This window comes from Mastigoproctus giganteus, chromosome 4, assembly GCF_048544385.1.
Source record: "Mastigoproctus giganteus isolate SK-2022 chromosome 4, ASM4854438v1, whole genome shotgun sequence".
In the NCBI taxonomy this organism is placed as follows: Eukaryota; Metazoa; Arthropoda; class Arachnida; order Uropygi; family Thelyphonidae; genus Mastigoproctus; species Mastigoproctus giganteus.
Genome location: NC_143578.1, coordinates 4,819,693 through 4,843,461, shown reverse-complemented (window position 1 = coordinate 4,843,461; position 23,769 = coordinate 4,819,693). Strand labels below are relative to the sequence as shown.

The 23,769-nt window shown below is 37.7% G+C and overlaps 1 protein-coding gene across 1 annotated transcript in view; it reads right to left on the bottom strand.

Moving 5' to 3' along the window:
- The window catches only part of LOC150086354 (uncharacterized), a 43,329-nt gene extending 24,680 nt beyond the window's left edge, over positions 1-18,649 (bottom strand). Inside the window, exon 1 of the mRNA XM_090372549.1 lies at positions 18,451-18,649. The gene's annotated coding sequence lies outside the window, so the exon portion shown is untranslated. The remainder of the gene's footprint in view (positions 1-18,450) is intronic.
- Positions 18,650-23,769: the final 5,120 nt, after the last annotated feature.

The window sequence follows — 23,769 nt, the reverse complement described above, 5'->3', positions numbered from 1 at the left end:
TAGTAACTGCCATAAAAAAAATAATGTTTGTTTGCTTCGTTTCGCTTTTTATCTAAGTCATCTTTAAATCCGCAAAGTCCTCCAGAGACTGGAGAATTCTAGAAATTAACCGGACAATAAAAGATCTATATAATCTCCAACTCTACAAGACTAAGTGAAAGCTTGTTCCAACGGTTCATCGCTGTTTCGCGGGATATGGATTTTCTTACATCCCACCTACAATTACCTTTACTTAACTCGAATCTGCGTCTCCTTGCCATCCTACAAAGAGAAAGTATGCTTCCATCATTAAGTTTTTCTCAACATTCTTACGGCCATCTTCTTACATCTGCGCACAGATGTCTAAGTTTCCAAAGTTTGCAACTAAGAATTGAAGTCTCCTCTAACAATAACAACTCTTTGCATCCATCTTATTGTCTTACCCTTTTAAGAAAGCCAACATCTTTCCTAAAATGAGACCTCCCAGATCCGTATATAGTATTCAAGGTGCGGTCTGACCACTGATTTGTACAGGAGGTTAATTACCTTTTTATCTGGTACCGGCAAAATTCCTGTTAATCATTGACAGAACTCCATGAGCTCTCTATAATTAAAGATAAAACACTGTATTTAGTAAATGATTTCATCGATCCACAACTTTACGAAAAAAAGATTTTTATTACGTGTTAGATGGAACCTGTAAACATTATTCTCTGGCTATACGATATCGAAATGAAAATTTTCTGACGCTTAGTAAATGCTTCTTTAGTAAGAAAAAGGTTAATGTCCGTCCAGTTAAAGGATCTCATTCTTCTTCTGGACCATATTCTTCTTTTCTGGAGCTTAAGGAGTTTAAATTAGGCGCACCAATCCTTAACATGATAGTTACAGTGTTTTCTGAAGCCAAGTTATTTAATAAGCAACTTCTGTACTCTTTTCGTAGCTTTCACAAGGCCTTTAATGCTTGGCGACCAAATAATCGAAGGAGGTATAATCCAGGATTGCAGGCACACCCAGTTGGTAACTTTTGATAATATAACTGGTGTCGGAGAAGTCCCTGAAGAAACGTTTTAGACTATCCAAAAGTTGACCAATATTCTTATTATGATCTTATTAGCTGGAGTGGCGTGTTGACAAAGGTTACTCCCAGGACAAGCACCTGTTTGTACGTGGTATCAAATTACCATCCAGTTTGCAGTGGTAGCATATAACTTCTATTTTGAAGAATCTGTAAAAGTAATTATAGCGCATTTATTTATGTTTATAGGTAATCCGTCGCTATTTCAAACAGCAAAACCAGAAATGCCACGATCCCAATACTTTTGCTAACCACCAGGAAGCGTAGGTTTATTCCGCTTCCTTCCATCAATAAGCGTAAAAGCCGAAAGGCTGGAAGCTGTAATCGCTCTTCCCAAATCGTGAGTGCTCCCAGGTAAAACACAAAAGCCAAGCTGCTACGCTCGGTGCTCCAACTAGGACACGAAAAACTGGACAGTTTAGCTTAATTATGAGGAAGAAGTATTTCTAAAAAGGGGCCATTTGTTTTCACGGGCCCGAATTAGTGATGTATACCCGTTCGATTCTTCAGTTAAACTGACAGCTCAATGTCCACGAGGGAAAAATCAGAAAGTGAATGGTATTCACTTTCTGTTTTTCGCCTTGACCTCTTCTCTCTTGTTTCTCAATAATTAATAATTTTCACGGAACTCGAAGAACGCATTTATGACCCCCTGAACCAACACCACCACCTGCAGCCGTGAGCTGATTAAATATCGAGAAAATGAACTTGCTCAACACTGTACGCATTTCGAGTGGTGACAACATTTGCACAGAATTTTCCTTAATCACGCAGGAAAATAAAAATTAAAAACAAAAAAAAAAAAAATCAGTTTTCCTCAAAGCATAATCCACTTGCTCAATTTGACTTCGATGACCTCCAGGTCAGGAAGTTCTACATATCGCGGTTGAAAATCTTAAATTATTTATTTATTTAATTTACAAATAAATAATAATAATTTTATTTTATTTATTATTTATTCCATCGGTTTTTCATATACAGTACTGCATTATATTGTAACTGAAGCCCATATAGTTTTGTTGAAGCTCGCTGATTGGAGGAATGAATGGACAATATGGCGGATGTTCAGAAAGAAATGTTCTCGGTTTAAGCAGTGCGCATATGAAAGTTTTCAGAAGGGCTCGTTTAGTTTATTTCTTTTCATTTTAATATATAAATCAAGAATTATTACCATTCGATTATTATATTAATCACAGCAGAAACATAAACTATGTTATATTTGAATAGTTGTTAAAATCCAGGAACAATTTAGTAAAGTGCATTACAAAAATGTTAGCCACATACAATGATGCGTGGTACAGTATACGTTACTATTTGTTTATTTTATTAAATTACAGATCCGTGGAGTGCGTGTTGCATTTCAATTTTTATAAAAAATCCAGGAAGAAATAAGGAAAGAATTACAAAAAGTTTAAGAATATTGAGTTGTATAGTGAAGTGAAAGCATTACTTTTATATATTGTTATTTATTTATTTATTTTCTTTTTTAATGAAAACCTCGATCACGAAAGATTTCAGAAATAAGACAGAGGACATTTGTTGATATGAGACTTGCATTTCTGTAGATAACAATTTCTAAAATACGTGAGGGACGGTTCTTCGGGAAAACAGAAGTGGAGAAATAAATGAGAAAGAAGAAAAGTTAGTTCCGTGAGTTTGGAGATGAACACTAAATGGATGCTGATTGAGTTGCAAAAAGAACTTTTATTATTTATGTTTGATTTATATTTGATAACACAAAAGGAAGGATATATATTAATTACAAAAAATTTTGAAGGTCAGCTTCTATAGATTTCCATATTCTCCTGATTTATTCGAAAACAATGGTCAAAGTTTTCTCTTTGTCATAAAAAATTGTCATAAATCCAAAAAATTTGCCATGTGTGAACCCTAACTACGAAATTGAGCCTTGCTTTGCTTTCTAGACAGATTGACTTTGAACACACAGGAAACTTGCTTGGTCAATAGTTTTGGCAAGAGACTAGAAGACAAATCTTCTAGTCTCTTGCCAAAACTATTGACCAAGGTTTCTGTCCATTTGCTTTCGCCTCTGTTACATCCTGACAGATCTATTGCATTCTGACCTAAATATTCACATCTTATATTTTCTCTAATTCTTGCCTAGATGATCTCGGTAAATTTTCTCTGCCATACCGCTACTATTCCTCCAAATACATCCATTCTTGCGTCTGATGGAAAGATGGACACTACAAATATTCTAAAGTCTTCGTGCCAGTCTCTAATCTAGATATAGAAAGGATCGATCTTTGAACCACTTTTGTTTCTGAGTATCATAAGCGACATCGATGAAGGACAGAGGGCATGATGCCAAAATTTGAAGAATACGTGAAGATCGGGAGAGTCGTTAATGATCAGTGCCAAGCAGGATGACTTGGATAGGCTTCGAGAATGGTCAGAAAAGTTGCAATTGCGCTTTAATGCAGCGAAATGGGGAATAGTAACCTGAAATAATTACACTTGGTGGGACTGAATTAAAAACAAAAAGAAGAAAAATGGAATCTGACAGTTACAATGCAGGCAGATAGGAAATTTTCTGAGCTGTGTGAACAGGCGGACAGGAAAATCCATGGTCTTATCGTGATATATTGAACAATATTCTTTTAGTTAGAGAGTTGTTGATTACTACTGTAGAACAAGTTGCCTCCGCAGATAGTTGAGGCCGGCAGTTTGAAGAAATTTATAGGTCCACTAGACAATGTCCTATGATGAGAGAAGCGCATAATTTGTATATTCTTGTCTACTTTTTACTTCTTTTTTTTTTTTTTTTTTTTTTTTTTGACCGCTGCAGCAAAACTTCCTTGCACTATATGGCTAAGACTAATACTCAGAGATAGAGATCTTTGGGTAAACAGCTACATTCACGTACCAGTGCGAGAGTTTTGCTTCGCAACAAACTGGCACATCGTTGACAGTTCGCAAGTATTGTATTTGTTACACCTGATGTGGTCCAAGACAAAGAGAGAGAGAGAGAGAGAGACAGAGAGAGAGAGAGAGAGAGAGAGAGAGAGAGGGATCCAAGAGGTATTTTTAGTTAACTATTGCTTTCAACACATGGAATTGTCAGATAGATAAAATATCAAGAAACACAGGTTATGTTCAGCAAATTTACCAGACCAAAAAAATCATGGCCAATGGACAAGAACTATAAATGGAAAGGTACCTTGGAGAAGAAATTTCAACAGATGGAATTCCATGATGGAAATTGAACGGCGCATAAAATTGGGATGGCAAGCATTTGGAAAACTTAATATAGCCTTGAAGACAAACTGGCCACTCTGTCTGCAACGGAAAGTTTTTGATCAGTGTATCCGCTCTGTTAGGTCGAGGGAGGACAAGTTTTACAGAGTTCCTGTATTTCATCATGGTGACACTAGATGGAGATGGACATTAGTCTGGGAGCCACCATGGACAGGGTACACATATGTACATACATGTCCTAACATATGGTTGTGAGATGGACATTGAATGCCAAAGCTTTAAAAAAACTGGGGAGTCACAAAAAGAAGTACCGAATTTTGAACATAACGCCAAAAGAGACCGAAAAACATGTCCATGCATTCGCCAACAAACCAAGGTCTCTGACACCATTGAAAGAAAAAAGCGCTTAAAATGGAAATGGGCAGGTCACATATCAAAAACTGACGATAGATGGACCAAACGAATTTTGGAAAGGATACTGCTTCACTCTAAACACCCAAGAAAAAGACCAAAGATGAGATGGATCGGTGAAATTGTGAAATTTGCTGGTGTACAATGACAACAGAAAGCACAAGACCGCAATTGCTTGAAACGTGTTGAGGAGGCGTGTCGATCCTGCAGTGGATCGACAATGGCTGAACAAGAAGATGATGATGATAATGATTTATTTCAACATGTGGAACTGTCGGATACTTAAACAAGCATCACATCATATTTCATTAAATGGGCATTTATTTTGTGAAAACATAAATATCGGTGCAATACGCCCCTTCATTGCAGGACTTCCGCGTATTCTTCAGTTTTCGGCCATAGTCACTGCACGCCTTCAGTGGGGGAAAGAAAACTAAAAACTACGGTGGGAAATTAATCTGATTAACTTGATTTTGATTCTGATTACAATGTTCAGGATAGAAGAATTTACAATGCAAAGACCAATAAACGCCATTCTAAAGAACCGAAACCTCAAGAAAAAAAAGCGAATAACCGTGTACATTAGGTGTGAGGTTCTTTTGAATGCCCAACTGATCCAAATCCACTTTATTTTGCCATAACTTTTACCATCAGGCTTACAGTTCGTGCGAATGTTGAAAATTTACAAAATTTTAAATTTACTTCCAGTTTGTGAACGTGTAATGAAGCACCCAACAGCAACTCGTGATGCCATAGAAACTGCACAATGTGCGGACAGAATCTTGGAAGTTATTAGTCCCTCGAGAAAGGAATCTCTTTAGCGAGATTGCAAACCATCCTCGTCTGTGTAATGAATAGCCATAATTTGAAACCCCAAAACGGTTACCAGCAAAAGCGGTCGGTACTTGTCAGGTGATTATCCTCTGGAAACCGGTGGGACATGTCAGCGGAGTTGCCTTGAATCCATTAAAGCATCAAATTACACCGTGAAAGGACCCTTGAAGTTGCTATGTTATAAACGTCATTAAGCCTAATGATAGACAAACCACTATTGAGAAAATGCCACTTTAATTTGCTAAGCCAGAATTCTGTTATCCTCCTACGGCTCGAATTCTCTTGTTCTTGGCATTTGAACATCAAGAAAAGTTTCTAGATGTGAACCTGTCCCTCAGCTAGCATGATGCAAGCACTATAAATAGCAATTGCAGAGCCTTTTATTGTAAGTCAGTTCATAACTATTATGTGGCAAGTTCCCAGGGTCTTCAACATCTTTTTATAACTGTACCCTGTTAATGCAAAAACATTTCAATTGCCAATATTTCAAAACTTCCTAAAAATGAAAAAATATATAAATTTAATAATGGAAATTAATGCGGTTATTTCTAAATAGAAAGACAGGGCACTCAATTCTAGTCACAAAATTTGTTTTTACAAAATATTTTGTAAAAGGAAAATATTTTTAAAAATGTATATACATTAATATTAATATTTATAATTATAGAAATAAAACATAAAAACCAGAAATATACTTTCAAATGAACAAACGAAGTTTTGTTGCTATGAAAAATGACGTCATCATGACGTTTGATCTTCTCTATAAAAACTTGGGGAAAAAAATATATAATTTGTTTTATCGTCTGCAGTCACTCTAGCGGTGAAAATTGTAAGCATAATATCTCTTAATTTAATATTGCGCAGAATTACGCCTGCGACCGAGCTGCCAGAAAAGTGCAGGAGTTTTATTTAAACTGATATGCAAATCAAATACCTTCTAGACATTAATAATGAAGCTTCCCGAATGCTGAGTATTTCGATTTACTTAAAAACCAGTTTTCCAGCGTTTAAGTTGAAACTTTGTTTTGTTTTGTGGATAATGGAATGGACGAAGGTGTTTTTATGACTGTACATAATTTAATTATGTATCTGCCCATCTTTTCTGTAAGGTGTGGTGGGTAAAGTTCATTGAATCCTCTCTCTCGTTCCTGAACGAAATATTTGCCGGTTTCGGCCAACTACGTGAACTGAATCCAGCCCTCGTCTCCCCACACAGACTTGTGAGGCTGCACCACTCCAAAATACTATCGTCAGTCATAATATGACTCATGGTTACAGCAAAGGGCAGTTCTGAGTTCAATCTCCCTCTTGGACTGCCAAAGAGGTTTACAACCCTTTGAGGTTAGAGACATATTTTTATAAGAACGCTGATCCTGACGGAAATCTTCCCCACTTCATCTGGTATGGACAGTTGTACAGGACTGCTTTACAGAATCCTGACCTTTGTGTTATAATTAATATCGTGTCTCTTCCACGCGTGTTTCTTGTAGAGATTAAAAACAAACAAGTATGGAATTTCGCTCTGTAGTCACTCCTTGAGGAAAACCTTAACTGATTACGCCCAACGCCAAATGATTGTCAAAGTAGCTCAAGGCAAAATAACCTGCCTATTCCCAGCTGAGGTGAGCACCCGCAGCTAAGCCGTGGTTGCTAACCATTAAAAATGCTAATTCCTCCGCTGATCCGTGGATAAAATAGTTCCAATTAATGACGATTGGTGGCAGCTAAGCCAAAGACGATGGAAAAGTTTAAAAATGCTGCACTTACCTTTCGCTGGGGCTTCAATAGAAAGTGCTATCAGCAGTCGCGCATTGAAAAACAAACGATAAAGGTGCGCCATCTGCTACCCCCTGTGCATTGTCTGAATTGATGTTACATGCAACAGTCGCCATTGACGTGAAGTGATAACCTGCGTGGCTGAAAAATCACGCCAGCAATTGTGCGATGCTTGGGTGGGACTGAGACCGTAGGTTGACAACTCCCTAATGGTTGGCATGTTGCCTATCGTTCACTGACACGATCTGATGTTCTAAGTATGAATTTCCAGCAAGGAGAATTGTGAGATTCATAAACGTATAAATACAGAACATTAAAAAAAAACTCCTTTCGCTAAACATTGAAAACATAAATAAATTTTCTGTTTATACTCCAGGATGACCACACGGTCAGAGGAATTTAGAGAATACGAGAAATGAATGTTGACTTCTTTCGGTTGCAAATCTTCTACAGAGTATGATTATTCCCTTGTGGGTATAATCATACTCCCACAGCTTGTAAAAAAAGGCCTGAGTTCGAATCCAGTCAATAATACCAGGAACTTTTATTACCTTTTCACAACGACATGGTCGGTCTCGGACGATTGTTGCTTGACTTGATTTCCCGAAAACCTGGATTTTCCATCCAAAGTTTTGCCATAGTTAAATATGCTTATTCATTAAAAATGCCAATTTACGATAGGTAAGCATGCAGAATAATCATCCTTTTCAGAAACGGATGAATCATGTTCAACCAATATGATTGGTGAGGCAATAAAATTGGTTGAACAATTTGAGAACTGGATAAGAATAATTTTGACAGATTTCAGTAAAACTTTTGATTCTATTACACATCAGCGACTGCTGTACAAATTGGAGAGTGTAACATTGGAGTGTGTGTGATTCTGGACAGTTAAGAGGTAGGATTTGGAGAGAATTTATAAATGATCACCGCTCTTCACAGACCAATGCGATGATCAAGAGAAGAAGCTCCTCAAGCGGAAAAGAAAATATCTTTCAAGCTAGATAATCTTGCAAGGTGATCATGTTTATCTAAATTTCCGCGCGTATAAGACATTGCATATATTACAGATTTAGCCAGTCGCGTAAACGCAAGGCCATTCCCTTGGTCACAAGGAGTTATACATTAAGTTTCTTCAAACAGCAGTCCAAAATTGTTTGTTTACTGTTCTTTTCAGAACAGTAAACAAACAATTGCTGGAGTATGAAGGACATCTGCAATTATCTTCCACGGATTGTCGCAGTCATATCAGATATTCTCCAGATATTGCGTCAGGACGTGATAGTCTCGAAGTGAATATTTAGTGAATATCTTCCAGCCTCATCGACAATGGCAAATGTAGTTTGAGAAATGATGCCAATCTCTATTTTAAAGCAATTCGCAATCTCATTTGAATCGAAGTTTCTAAGCATGAGTCAACTACTCTCGTAAACAAAACAAATGAGAATTTGATTCTTTTTTTGTCTGCGTGACCAAGTTAATCGATTTCAAGAGTAGTCTTTATGGTTTAGAAAATACTTTGCCGAACAGGATGTTCAAGGCTTTTATGCGAAGTGTAAAAGTCATCCACTAAAAAAAAAAAAAAAAAAATTCACATGTTCCTACAAAATACTTTGCACATCATTTTTTAAAACCCACTTGCTCATCGAAGACCCAGACGTTTATGACGTAACAATAGGAATCAGACAATGCCCCACCAGACTGCGTCACGACTTCGTGCATTTTGTAAAGGATTAGATGGAAGTTCTCCGAAATGGAGCGCAGGTCAATGGACGGGAAGATGAATTGCGACTCAAATATTTTGGCTGATTTCAAGGGCTGTGTCGGCAATTTCCTGTTGTGCGTGCAATTATTTCCCTGTCTGATGACATCACGCCCAAAAAAAACCCGTCTAATGTTCGCAGCGAAAAGTGGTCACGTGTTTGAAATAGGTCTGGCAGGGTCCAATTATTTGGAAGCCTTCGATGATGCACACGTGAGCCGTGTTCGTTTAAAGAAGTTAACGATTTTGAATGACCGATTTGTATCATGAAGTGATCGGCCAAACAAGATCAGGCAAAATTTACAAGCATAAAGATTCCTGTTAGAAAAGGCCCTTGTGTTTTTTACGTTCGTGTCTAAAAACTTCGAAATTAAATTCTCTATTTCTCTCCTGTTCTTCTGACGAAATACATATAGAAGGTTGCGTTGATGTGTACTCGCCTTCTAACATGACCATCTTAATGTCAAATATGCTGAATTTAGAATAAATAATTTTTAGATTGAATTTTTGTTTATATTTCGAGAGAGCCCCTAAGATTTAAAGGAGATGTATTATTAATATACAGTACATCAGTTGTGTAAATTAGTATTTGTAAATCTGCTATTAAGCGGCGAATTGATCGAGGCGTTTAGGATCTTACATGTTAAGGTGTCCTGAGAAAACTAAATGCTCAGAACATAGTTATGATTAGTCACATGACATCAACAAGGAGGTGTAAATTTAAATTAGGAGCTGATAATTGTAGGACAGATGCAAGAAATTTTTCTTTAAACAACTTGATTTCTTGTTGGAATGAATTCCCACTTACTGTTGTAGGGCGTGGAATTGTATTTAAATTTAAGGACGCACTGGAGAAACAGTCGAAAGGAACTGGTAAACGAAGTGGAGAGGAAGTGACATTGGTTATACTGAAGTTTTTTGGTGTTGTCGTTGTGATGCTACACAAGCTTGCTTTTGAAATCATTTTGCCAATACGTATTTTTTGTGGTGGCTTGGTTGTTGTAAGGTTTTATGCGCATCAGCAATTTAAGCCATATTGCGCTATATATATATATTTAAATTGCGTTTGTTCAGTGGTTGATTAGCTGGATGAAAAACCCGAGTTACCGTGAGAAAAAAACCACGTTACCCTCTTTTGAGTCCGACTTACTTAGCCACGTTGTTTTAAGAGATTTATTATTGTACTATTATATTGTATTGTACTATTGTATTATTAGAAATAATACTGTGAAGTACTATAAAAATGCCCTACACTACAAAATTGAAATATGGAGCTGCCACCATTTATAACCTACACTAATACAAATCAAATCACATTCACTGAACAAGTGATTATAATGTGCACCTGTAACCTTTTAAATCTCGAAAATAACCTCATTGACTTCAAATTTGACATTTGGTTAATTTTAATTTAAATACCTTGAAAACTTTTTGTGCAATATAAAGACTTTTTTTTTTTTGGCAATTCCTTTATAATTTTGTACTTTTTCTCAGGGACATCCTTCTGTTTCATCAACAGACTCAATAGTACGAAAATAGTACTCAATAATATTCTAGAATAGCTGGACACTACGAATATGTGATCGGTGACGTTGCCAGATGGTTCTAGTTTTAGAACGATTTTTATCCGGGTTAAAACAACTTAAAGGTTCCCGCGACCCTTGAAAACCCCGTTTTATCCCAAGTGATTCAGCGTGAAACTGAATTATACGCGAAGACATTCCACGTTTTGCTTCAGGGTTAAGTCAGATGCTCTGCGAAATCAATGAATACGTTTAAGACATGTAGCTTCTTCAAAAAGAATAAATTTTGAAACTAAAAGAAACATTGAATAAGTCAAACGGATTTTTCGTTGATTAAACCACATTACAAATACAGTATTTTTATGCTAGTTGCGTATGGTTGGCGACCGTGACTTCCTATAATTTTTTCAAGGTTAATATTGTATGTTAATATCGCTATTAATTATTTTGTTTATAATAACTTTCCCAAATATCATGAAAATTAAAATAGAATAATAGTAATTAATTAATTAATTTTTTTTTTATTTCATGCAAATTAAAGCACAATAATAATAAAAATATTTCTACCTTGGCTTCGAGCCACGGTTATGCTACATTGGCCTACATTGAAACCATTTTCCAAACACGAACCGTAGGAAAAAGCATTACACTGCTTGACAGTACTCAGGATGGCAAATTATCGTCCACATCTCCAATAATCAGGATGGCAAATTATCGTCCACATCTCCAATAATCAGGATGGCAAATTATCGTCCTTTAGATGATTCTTGGAGATGGCGAGCCGTTAGACGACTTGAAGTCTGGCATTCTCAAGCGGAGGTGTCACGCAGTGTCGTCTCGGCACAATGGAAGCAGTTTCAGGAGACAGGAACCATTACAAGACGAGCTGGCCAAGGTCACCCGAGGGCTACGTCAACCAGAACAGACCGCTATCTGACTCTAACAGCAAGATGGAACCCCACGATGTCCTGTCATCAACTCACCTTTGAGGTTACTGCGGCCACAGTTGTAAGCATTTCTAACCGGACTGCGGACTCTACGCAAGGAAGCCAGTGGTTTGTATCTCATTAACACCAAACCACCGCAAAACTCATCGAAACTGGTGCCATGAACATGCGACTTGGAACCCTGACAAATGGGATACAGTTCTGTTCTGTGATGAGTCCCATTTAGCGCACAAACAGATTCTACACGTTATGTCAATGGAGACAACGAGGAATACGGTATCATCCCTACATCAGAGAAAGCGCACTTACGGTGGAGACGGTGTTCTCGTGTGGGGCGGCATAATGATCAACGGCCGCATCCCTTCTCGTGTTTTGGATAGGAGTACCATAACTAACTGCCCAGAAGTACTGAGAACAGATCCTCGGATTATGTGCGACTTTTTAGGGGTGCAATTGGCCCTGATTTTCTTTTCATGCACGACAACGGCACTGCACACAGAACTGATGTGGTGGAGGAATATCTTCAAAATGAAGATATCCAACGACTGCTGATCGACCGCAGCACGATCATCAGACTGAAATCAAATTGAACTCGTGTGGGAAGCCCTTACGCGTCGCATTGCACGCCGACAGCCAACTCCTCGGTCACTTGGTGAGCTCAGGTCCGCATTGGTGGAAAGATGAGATTTGTTGCCCTTACAAGCATGGTTCACAGCTCTCAGGCCTTTTTAGCCATTGGAGAGGATCATACTCCATACTGATGAAATGTAACCATATTTTCGAGTTTCTTGTATTGACTTTTGCAATTCAACCTTTTTGGTAATTCTTTTGCAACCTCTATAAACGTCCCATACACCTGTCCGAAGTTTGTTGCTGTCTCCTCATTTCACCAGTATTCTATGGTACACCACCACACAAAATGTTGTCCCGCTTCATCGCAAGCTGCACGAGTAACACGGCGTTTTCCACTTGTTTTGTTAATTTTATCGAGCAGTGTATTACCAAAATAACTAATTCTGAACTCCTAGATTCAAACAGAAAATTTCTATGCTGCATCCCTTTTGATTAACGGGGTTTGATTTTTTATCTGATTTAAATTATGGTACTATTTGTGCGTTTATAAGGTACATAATTTATAAATTTAATTTTAAATTGTTCAGAAGTAAAAACTTCGTTTCAGTACTGCGTCTTTGGGCTATTTCCATTTAGGATCTTGAAAATAGGTTAAAATATATTGTGAACAAATGAAAATAAATTCTATTTCTTCCTGTGGTGAACATACCTTTTATAAGAAAACCAGTTTTAACCTTTAATTACCACGTCCACCGAAATCACCCATTTGGATCGTATATTCACAGTAAACAATTTAAGTAAAGTATTTCTAAAATACCTTCCAACCATTAATAATCGTTGATGAGGCTTAACGGTTAGTCACTTAATACGACTTCAGAATTAATTGTAGGTTTTTAACTTTCTAATCAAGTAAACTGTTGATGACATTCTATTGTAATTTGTCTTTTAATTCATAATTAAGGTTAAAATTAAAAAATGTCTTTTCAACGAAAAGATTCATGTCCTCACGTCAACATCTTTATTGGTTAAATAAATTGCCACTAGACCCTTCTACCCCATTGTAACTTCTATCCCAAATGTCAGAGTAACACCAGACCTCATCGATCACTAATTAAAAACGTTTAAAAAGTTTCCGTCTCCTGTGTTTTCGCTTTTGTCTGTTATTTTATTCAAGAACCGACAGTTGTGCAATATCAGATGACCCGCGGGCTTCGAGATACAGGGTGTGCCATTAATGACCATCTAATTTGCACGCTTCCAGGGTACCAAACCCGAAACAACGCGTTGTCCTATTAGAGAAAGAAGGAATGTCGCTCAAATTTTGAAACATTCTTCGATCCAGAACCAATGGGACAGTGGGAACCAAGGTTTAATTCTGTGTAATACGCCGCTTAATCCTAAACCTGTTTGCAGCAAAAGTAGGGCACATAACTGTCAGAAAAGGTCGGACGAATTCCGCCACGAGTCTTTCCTGCTTCATTTGTTCTGTTGTTTGCTTTCTTTCTTGGCTGGAGCAGTCGTGTCTGGTAAGGGACTCTGCCAAGCATTCAAATGATCGATACCTTCTCCGATCAGTGGCACTTTTTCTACGTCTGTACTTCCCCTTCAGACTCCAATTAACCGTTACTTTCATTCTGTGCAAAAAGGACTACGATTTAAAGGACAAAACCTAAAAATAAGCTTTGTGCGGTCCGTTCCAATCACTAATGAACGAAAAGACTTTGAATATGGTGTAACAATTGGTTCTTTTGTGCTTATTTATAGTGGTCTGTAAATTCTAAAAATCTAGTTTTTCTATGAATCTATTTGCATCACTAATTACGTCCTACTATTTTAACAAGATAGTACGTACACTACCCACATGCATGCCCATTTCGTTTCCTTGTAGATACTAGTTTTTTTCCCTTCCAGTTGTACTCCTGGCGGTTACAGGCTATGAACTATAAGTTGAATATCGATTGAACGAAAAACTTGGTTAAGTTATCTCTCAAAGAAAAAAAGCATTGTCTATTATCAAAACAATTGTGAGCTTCTCCTCATTTAAAGGGCTGATTTACTACTACTCCACAGATAAAATAAGATCCTTCGAAATGAAATTACACAACAACCTACCAGTAGAGGGAGAAAATACTCTCATCACCTTTCAGTCAGAACAAAAAGTTAATTTGGAGAAAGTAGGCTTTTAAAACGACTGACTTTCTCCACAACTTTTGCTTCCCTCGTGTATACCCATAGAGTAATCACTCAGGAATAGCCTTCAAAACCTGCCAGGAATATGTGGGCTCCATCAAAGCCACACCTCTGATCATCAAGGACATTGGCGGTGTAACAATTTATGAAGCCTATAAGTTGACAAGGTCAAGAGTTTTCATAATAATGGAAGAAACAGTACATTCAGTGGTATCCGCATGTCAACTGAGAGGCTGGATGGTTGAGTAATATTTCATAATGTGATCAAACAACTAATCCAGCGTATCAATCCTTTTTTCTCTGTTTTCATACCAATAATTAATTCTGGTCATTTCTGCTGGTTTATTATTAATACAATTTTCCTTGAAGAAACTGCATAATAAAAGTTAGATATGGTAATTATTAATATATACGAGGGAGGTTTGAAAAGTTCATGGCCTGATAAAGGGTAGTAGTACAGTGTTAAAAATTTCTGCATTTGATGCATAACACTTTAAATAGTAACCCACCAAGTTTCATGCAGTTTCAATAAGGTATTTTTCTTAATTACTGGTCCTGAATTCAACAAAGTTATCCAAATATTTGGGAAATAAGGGACTAACGCTAAAATTCATAAGAAAATGGTTACAAAATTGTGGGAGGATGGCCATTCGTATTCCATGGTTAAGTAGTGGGCAGCTGAATTTAAATAAAGGTGAGGGAACCTTGAATATGACTCACGCTGGTGAAGACTTCAACGTCCACCACTCCAGAAGAAGGTTCACAGTGTGCATGATCTGGTGATGAGTGATTGACGAGTGACAGTTCAGTACATTTTTAAGCATCTCATTTGAACGTGTGTACTACATAATAACAGAGATTCTCACAATGAAAAAAAAAAAAAGGGTGTGAGCACGATGAGCCCAAAAGTTATTGAGAGTAGATCAAAAATGCACAGGAGCTGTCAAGTCAAGCGAACATTTGCATCGTTTTCAGCAGAACCAAAAAATCTCCTCTCAAGTTTCCCCATGATTATGGCTGAGACGTGGGTCCATCACTTTCAGCCAGAGACAAAGGAGCAGTCCAAACAGTAGAAACACAGGCTTTTCTCTTCCTCCAAAGAAAGCCACATCGGTTCCATTTGCTGGAAAAGCGATGGCATCGGTTTTTTTTTTTTTTTTTTTGGGATGCTAATGGAGTGTTGCTAGTGAATTACCTTCAGAAAGGCCAGACAGTCACAGGGGCATATTACGCACACCTTATGAGGAATTTGCGTGAAAACATCAAAGACAAACGCCAAGGAAAAATTAGCGAAGGAGTCTTGTTCCGCCAGGACAACGCGCCCTCACGAGTCTGTCATTGCCATGGCTGCACTGCCTAGTGTGGTTTTGAAATCTTGGACCATGCGCCATCCAACCTTCACCTATTTCCTAATTCGAAAAAATACCTGGCTGCCATCTTATTTTCTCGCCGACAATGAGTTCATTGCTACCAGTGGACATTCCTGAATGTTCAAGAGTAAACTTTTTTCTTTTTTTTTGCAGCTGGAATCAATACATTGAAGCATCGGTGGTAAATGTTCATTGACTCCAAAGAGGACTACGTTGAAAAGTAACATATTAGACATCATAAATAAACTTTTCGCAATCAAGCCACTTCTCAAACACCCCTCATAGAAGTTTTCAGTTTTCAAATCGTATCCATTTAACAGAAGTGTCAGGAGGAGTTAGCCAAATATTTTTGTCAGTTAAAAGGGATGAACACCGGCCTTTGAATATGCATGCTTTGTAATAAATTGCCACGCTCATTTTCCTATTAAATAAAAGGTTAAAAATCCATTCTACAAATTAAAGGGATCGGTCAATTAATTCGAAAGAACTTTGAAAGAAGTGGTCAACCACTTTGAGACCCCGTTTGAAAGAACCCCAAACTTGTTTTCAAACCAGCGTGCAATGGAAGTTGAGAAAACAAATTATACGTTGCTTTCAATCATCTCCAAGAAGGTTAGACGATGAAACAGAAATGGAACAAGGTCGAATGTAAAATAACTGAGGCCACGAGCACCTATTCAAATCGCCTGAAGGAACATAAAATGGCACATTTATATGCATCCATCTTTAAATTAGAGCTGCGATTATAGCTGGAACTTAACACGAACGTTCAACAGTGCAGAAGAATAAACTGCGATGACGCAATGCCACGAGACCACCCACGCATGTCAAGTGCGTGAATCCTACAACGTACCAAACTGTCTTTTGCAAACCAATCCAATTAGCGCCCTCTAAGTAAAATTTAATAATTACACATTTAATGAAATCCTTACAATTTATTAACCAAAATCTTTTATTTTACTGAATAATTTATTAAGTAAAATAAAAGGTTTATTAATATTTATTTTTAATATTACAATTAATTCACAAAAACCTTTTATTTTACTTAATATAATATAATAATTAAATATAAATATATTTTATATTATTATTTTAAATTTTATTAAATTTTTGTTTTACTCCAAACTGCAAGGAGGAGCAAGGATAATATCCGAAATACTGAACTTAAATTATGGCCAAAATATAAGCACCAAAAAAAAAAAAAAAAAAAAAAAAAGATTACTTCCACCAATCGCCTGGTCCCTAGTGCTGATCTTTATCGCTCCTATGGATAAAAAAAAAACAAAAATAAAGGTTCTTTGTAATTTTATAAGGAAAGTCTTATTTTAGAGAATAAAACCCATGTATATTTAGTGTCCTTTCTTCTTGCGTTGCTTGTCAAACGTTTTCCTGGATTAGAAAATCTGCTACCGGTGTTTATATGGCTCGCATGTTAGGTGAATCGAATCCGAAACTGGTAGTCTCATTTGGAACAACAACTTTTTAAATAAAAACGTTGACACATAAATGAAAAAGAAAAGAAATGTTTTTTCGTCAGGACTACATTCCGACACCAATGACGGTGACTTTCAGTACTCGAATGGCAAGTTTTTAATATTTATGATCGAAGCGACAGCTGTTGCCACATGGGAGTAGCAATCTCAAGCCATGACCTCCATTCATCTGTCCTAACCCAGACGTTGTTGGTTATTAATTGTTTACTACACTCACGTCATCCAGGAAGATGCGACCGATCTACAAAGATTCGCTTTCATGTCAGATTCAACACTCAAGCGCCATGTTTTGAAGTTGAAAGTAGACAGTCCAAAACTAATTGGAATGTTTTTTCTGCGATGGACTTTAAGTAACTCTTTCCAAATTAGCTTCCCTTTCTCTCCAAATCAAACAAACTACGACTCCCCTGATAAATACTATTGAAGTTATCTTAATCTTGTTTTATGGCCTATGATAATCTTCCATTGAGTGTTCAGAATGGAAAAATGCGGCTGAAAAATTCAAACAAAAACTTTCTTTAAATCTGCAATATAACTAAACTGAAATCAACGTTGAACACATTTTAACAAAGTCAACAGTTTATTACTTTGTTAAAATGTGTCCTTATTATTTATTAAATGGAACTAGTTGCCCTTAACTTTCCGTTGGGTGGAGTAGATTTATGTTCTCAATTAGCTAAAGCGAAGAGGCATCGTTTCTAAAATTGCATGTTCTCCAAAAGTCAGTGTTTCCAAATGATGATAAAGTTGTATAATAACTATTGTCATTCAGTGCAAGACTTAACTTTGCATGCAGCTGGGCGAAGTGGTTCTTGTTAACGATGCAGTTTCCAAAGTAGCTCTCTCTCTGTCTCAATCTCTGTCCCTGATGAGGAATTCTGTACCCCAGATATTGTAATGTTACTAATTAGCATAATTTCTAAAATTTAGCAAGAAAATGCTGAGAATTAGATAATTTTTGAACAGTTGAGGACATCCTGAGATGGTTAGTACAATTAATCAGATTCAGAACTAGGGGGTTTCAAATAACTAAATGTTAACGCTGAAACTTCTCCTGGTGAAGCTGATTTCTAATAACCTAACAACTGCTCATGTGTCATCGATGCAATACCTTTAGGAAGTGCTAAGAATGTTTGATTTAGCATCGCAATGAAATAGGTGAATTCGTAGATCAACAACTAGAGGTTTACAGAACGTGGTTTACAGGTCAAGAGGTCAGTGCGAGCATCCGTCGATAAAAAAAAGAAATAAATTACGGCGCGTGAGGTCTGATCTTATATGAAAGCTAAACTTACCTTGGCGGGCAAAAGATTCGATCACTTCTCTAAATTCTTCTCCTCACTAACTGGGTCACCGAACACAGTTTACATAGGTATTCTCGGCACGTATGTGACAGGTTGCTATTCCTGAGTTCCCGTTGTGAAGCATGTACGCGAGACTCGCGACCGGTAAAAGCACCCACCGTCGAAAACTGAACTTTCTGCTTCGGAACTTGATTTCTTATACGTCCTAAATCCCAGGACTCACTTTCTACTTCTTCCCCCAACACCTCCCCTGGCTGACTGCTACGCGCATGCGCGACGTTCTGACACCGTTACGTTACAAAGAAGATGAAAGACTGGTTTGTGGGCAGAAAGACGAGATCACAACACCTCGGAAGAGCTGGAAAGAAAACTTGCCCATCACCAGCCTCGTGCTACTTTTCCTCCCAACACTCCAGGCACACTTTCCCGATCTCTTCTTCTTCTTCATCTGTTTTTGTACCCACTCGATGTTTTATTAAAAGAACCTTAAATCGATTTATGTCACCACTGATATCTTTGCGAGTGCCACAGTGGCTAAAATCAGCGCCCTCTCCACACCAAGTCGGAAGGTCTCAGTTCGAATCCAATCAACGGCTTGAGGAATTATTATGTGTTTTGCTTTTTTTTTTCGCAATGGCTGAGTTAGTTGTCTCAGGCGAAAGTTCCTGTGCGGCTTTTTATCCCGGAAATTTTGGTTTTTCATCCAGCAAACCTACCGAAGAATACATGATAATAAGAGACACAATAGATTGACTCCTCATTGGCTTTGTTTTTTGGACTACCTAATTATACCTAATTTAACCTGTAGGCCAGAAAAGTGTGGTTGGGTTCAGTCACTTAAGTCAACTTAAGTTGAGCCAATTAAATTGTTTGCTTAATTAATTGTAACCACATGAATCCACCCAACCATTTTACCAGTTTCATTGAAATTGAAATTATTTGAAGTGTATGAATGCACGAGTTGGAAATTTAAGTTACTTCAACTGCCATATTTGGGAAAAATTAGCTGATAACTTTACGTTAAGAACGTTAACCCGCTAGTGCCGTTGGAAGTTATTGCGACCAGTGATGCAATGAATTGCTTCTCTAAGGAAAACTTGGGAAGAATGGAGGAGCCTGCAAACTAGTAAAGATCCCAAGCACGCAAACCTCACACCTAGTCTAATAAAATATGCAGAAAATGGAGAATTGTATACATAACCTCCAAAAGTTGCCCTTTTTTTGTTATCTGTGGCAATTGGGTCACTTTAAATGGACGATTCTAACCTTCTCACCATACAGTATCAAAAAAGATATTAATAGAATTGGACCTTGAAGAAGAAATGGAGGCATGTTGAAAGGCCCACGTTCAGTATTTCAGCAAATATGCTAATTAGTCACAACGAAGTAATTAAAAATATCAGGACGTTTACTGAATCTGTTTCTGCTTAAGTAATACTTTTAAGGCTACGCAAAAGGTTGTTTTTCTTGGAAGATTTCCAAACAATGATAAATGATAAAGACAGGTAACTCCGGACGAATCATTGGCACACTACGGGGAGGGGGGCTAAGCAAACTTAATCCCCCAGAAAAATTTTGTTTTATATTATATAATTTTACTGTCATAATTACGCTTGTAAAAGCAATTAATATGAAAAATACAAAATTTAGGCCAATAAAAATAGGTAGAAAGAATACTCCATAATTATTTATCCTAAATAAGGTGAAGGGATTTCTTCCTACATGTCGAAGCTTTTAAAAAGTGTGCTTCCCCCCTTCTCTGACCTTTTTCATTCTGCTGTCCCAGCTCTCACATCGACTATAGGAGGAAGGGTGTTTCTCCAATCGCGAAGATTACGGAGTCCTCGTGCTGAAGGATCAACTTGCTTCTGCTTTTGATGCTGTTAACTCTTCTGTTATGTAACTTCTACTCAATTCAAGGTTCTTTCATCCATGCGTTAGTCTTTAATGAAACTCTTATTAGTCGTACAACCAAACAATTCCATTTTAGAAAAAGAAAAAAAATTAAAATGGATGGAAGATATTACTCTGTTCCAAAATTAAAACAATTTTGCAGGGATTCCTCGAGGACATAGCGTGTTTGTCGGGCGGTTCCAGTGGTTTCCCATAAAACGGCAGATCCCTCGAGGAGGAATACTCTCCTCTGTGTTCTTATTCTCGGCTCTAATCCGTCCCTGCTGAACATTCCTCTGATTTCCTGCGCTGATGACTTAAAAGATCTAGATACACATCAACAGATGAAGCGATCTCGAATGCCCACCTTCTTAATAATTCTCTTCAAGTTGTAAAAAAAACTACACTACTTTCTTTCTTTCGGACTTCGTATTAATCACTCAAAACCAGTCCACATGACTCATAAAAAAAACGCATCCTTTCAACCTATCTTTATTTGGAAATACACATCCCCTGAACAAACGCAGTGTCCACAAGTACTTTGGCGTCCATTTAGACTTGAAAATACTAGTCAGATCACCAAGATCCTAAAATTCTGCCTTTTATAAAAAGTAGCTTCTCTGCCAAGACCTGATCCCTATTTCGGATAAGGGTATTTGGATAAATACACCGAATGTCAGACCCATCGAAGAATTGGTCTGAAATTTGCAATGTTCCTGCTGCTCTTTAAATCTAAAAGGCATAATCTCTGTTGAATACCATTTTCTGATGTAGAAAACTCAAATGCCGCCTTCAACACAAATAATCAAGCCTCTCTGTTTCTTTTCTGTGTCAGAGTCTTGACTTCGTGCTGATCCTAAAGATAATCCAAGTCAAGTTTTTGGTTGTGTCTTCACACTGTCCCTTCCATGTGGGACAAAGTGGAACTAAATACACGACGAAAACCCACCAAGTGAACAACTAAGAGTACACTCCCTCAATATATTTTATCCCATCTTCGTTCGCGTTATAAAATTTCAAGATCAGATTACAAATACTCTGCTTCCAGCAGCCAACACCCCACTTAGGTTTCATATCCTTAATATCCATAATTATTGATTTTAGTTTACCGTGTCTCGTGAACATGTTCTATAAACATTTTCCTTACTATCGTTCTCAAAGATTTACATTTACTTTTTGTTGGTTTGTTCACGCATGCTGTGTGACCTGATGTATAATTTTGTTTTGCTGGATTTCGCTTCGGTACCACCTCTGACCCAAAACGGCACATGAACCAGAGGTACCTCACAGAATTCGTTTCTAGGACAAAAAATAAGTCAGCTGAACAGCAGGAAGGAGGGTTTTTACCAATGACTTATCCCGTGATTCTCAGGCGGCCCGCGAACATACTCGTAAATGGTAAGAGGTAACTTTTTTAAATTTTTTAAAGGGTACATGTTTTAATTAAAAAGCTTCATCTGTATCATCGTAAAGATAAAAAGCTTGAAGCTGTAGGTTGGGCACTTAAGAAAGCAAGTTTTAAAATTGCCTAAAGCACTTTTCATTAAAGTTTATTACAAGAATAAGGATGGTGTTATTGCAGTCCTTAGAGCAGAAAACTCTCTCAAGTTTTCCTTGAGCAGTGCAGAAGACTGTCTGCACTGCTCAAGGTGTCTTGTTAATGTTATACAGGGAATTTTTCTAGCAAGGATAAGGAGGTGATTACCCCTTTGTATAAGGCAGTGGTCAGGCCACACCTTGAGTATTGCATGCAGGTCTAGTGGCCTCATTTTAGGAAGGATGTAGAGCTGCTGGAACAAGCACAGAGAAGGGCAACAAGATTGGTAGGGGGAACCAAGGGGCGCACTTATCAAGAAAGGCTTCAATTCTGCAAATTGCAGCGTCTGGAGACTAGGCACCTGCGAAGTGATCTGATTGGGGTATTTAAGGCATTGATGGTCAGCTCAATGCTGATGGAAATCTTCCTCTTGGGCTTGAGGGAACATAAACTCAAATTGAGGAAAGACAGTTGTAGAATAGATGGGTGGAAATTTGCATTTACCCAGCGGGTAGTTGATTGCTGGAACAAATCTGCTCAACTACCGATAAACAAAAAAAAAAAAAAAAAAAGAGTCAAAAATGATGTTCAAACCTTCGTTAGCGGTAAAAGGGTGCAAAGGGTAACTTCCTATACAGACCTCGGCTTGACCTGGGATGTTGGACTCACCTTCCAGCCTCACTTTGTCAGGATGAGACAGAAGACATACGCGGCACTTTGGGCAGTGCATCAGGAGCTCGTTGGTGTGCATCAGCCAGTGCTGCTTTGTCGGTACATCTATGGTTTACAATACCGGGATCCCGGGATCTGGAATACAGAGATCCCGGTCATTTTTTCCCGGTATTGAAATACCGGTATTCATATAAAAAATACTGGTTTCTCGGTACTAATTTAAAAAAAAAAATTGTTTATAATATTATCACATAAAGGTTATAAAATCACCTTTATGTGAATATGACGTCGTTATCTCTACTAGCAAGTGTTCGATAAATCATCGATAGGACACCATGCAACATTGCAATCTGTCCACAATTCTCGGACAACTGCATGTCTGACCGAATCGTAACTCCAAGTCCCGGTCCTCCACTACTGACTTTAGTTCAACTCCACCAAGTGTATAAGTTATTTTGGAGTTGCTGTTCCGCAGGTGTAAGACCTTGCATTTTGCTGAATTAAAGCATAGCTGCCACTTTTCTGACCATCTCGGAAGTCTATCTAGGTCACCCTGAAGAAGCTCTGCTTGTCGGCGATCATTAACTACTCTACTGATCTTTACATCATCTGCAAGGTTAGACCTCACGCCCTCCATCCCTTCATAGATGTCATTTAAGATAATCAAAAACAACAGTGGTCCCAATAATGATCCTTGGGGAACCCCACTTCTTACATTAACCGAATCTGAGGAATAACCATTTAGCATTAGCATTAGCATTAGTAGAGGCATTTGATGCAAGAAAGCAAGCTTATGCAGCATCAGCCAAAAAAAAAAAAAAAAACTTCCACTTCACCCCTCCATTAGTTCGAAATACCTGTCCAGCTGAGCCTTAAATTTATTTATTCTATCAACTTCCACAACAAGAGATGTAAGTCTGTTCCACCAACCAACTACCCGCTGGCTAACTGCAAATTTCCGCACGTCTATCCTACATCTGTCTTTCCTCAATCTGAATTTATGCCCACTCAGGTGATTATTCTGAGCAAGAGGAAGAATCCCATCAGCATTGAGCATGCTCAAATCATTCAAGGCTTTATACATAAAACCTCTATCAGATCACCTCGCTGGTGCCTAGTCTCCAGACACTGTAATTTGCGAAACTTAAGCCTTTCTTTGTAAGAGTAAATCTTTGTTCTATTCACTAATCTTGTTACCCTTCTCTGAA